Here is a 1,050-nt window from a genome sequence, read left to right on the forward strand (position 1 = left end):
TAGTAACGCTGCTATGAAATGTCAGCTAATGTTGCGACCACAATTTTGAGTTAGCATTGATACGCTAATGGCTACTCTTGAAGCTGTAACAAGCAGCGCCGCTAGCATCAGTTAGCCGCTAGCATCAGTTAGCCGCTAGCATCAGTTAGCCACTAGCGTCAGTTAGCCGCTAGCGTCAGTTAGCCGCTAGCATCAGTTAGCCGCTAGCATTAGTTAGCCGCTAGCATCAGTTAGCCACTAGCATCAGTTAGCCGCTAGCTTTCGCTAATGACTGAAAACCTGTTTGTGTTTAAATGTTGAAAATGTGTAGGTTGCCATCTCCACCAAACGATGTACAACACTGCACAACACAACTCAGAATAAAATTCCCGTATCATTTTAATTAATTTAATTAAGGGTTGCTTACCTGTGTGGACTCAAGCTCAGGCGGCACAGCCACAATGAGACTTCAATTGCAACTCGGAAAGTTGGCATTCCCGCAACTCAACTATAAGTTGTACTAACTTATAATTTTACATTGTAATAACTTTTAATCCTTACTTCTGCTAACTTCTGCAATGTGCTGAATTGGCACGACTGTAACGCCGCTATGAAATGTCAGCTAATGTTGCGACCACAATTTTGAGTTAGCATTGATATGCTAATGGCTACTCTTGTAGCTGTAACAAGCAGCGTCGATAGCATCAGTTAGCCGCTAGCATCAGTTAACCGCTAGCTTTCGTTAATGACCGAATTTCACAGATTTCCCGCATTTCACAACAAAGAAATAAGAGTTATCAGAACTATTGTCCCTTGTTGTGAACCCCAACTTAAAAATATAAGTAACAACAACTCACCAACTTGTTTTTGAGCAGACAACTGGCTTCCTTTGTTGTGCTAACTTATATTATTGGCCTAAATGTCAATAATTTATATTTCCAAGTTTTACCAACTTAAATCACTGTTTTAGGCCAAAAAATACAAGTTGGCTTTTTTGCAGTGTGGTGGCTCCCTCCACCTTGCTTGCGGGCACATCAATGGCGATTTCTCAGGTGGGTGTTTACAGGTAAA

The sequence above is a fragment of the Centropristis striata genome, chromosome 17 (assembly GCF_030273125.1).
Source record: "Centropristis striata isolate RG_2023a ecotype Rhode Island chromosome 17, C.striata_1.0, whole genome shotgun sequence".
Lineage (NCBI taxonomy): Eukaryota > Metazoa > Chordata > Actinopteri > Perciformes > Serranidae > Centropristis > Centropristis striata.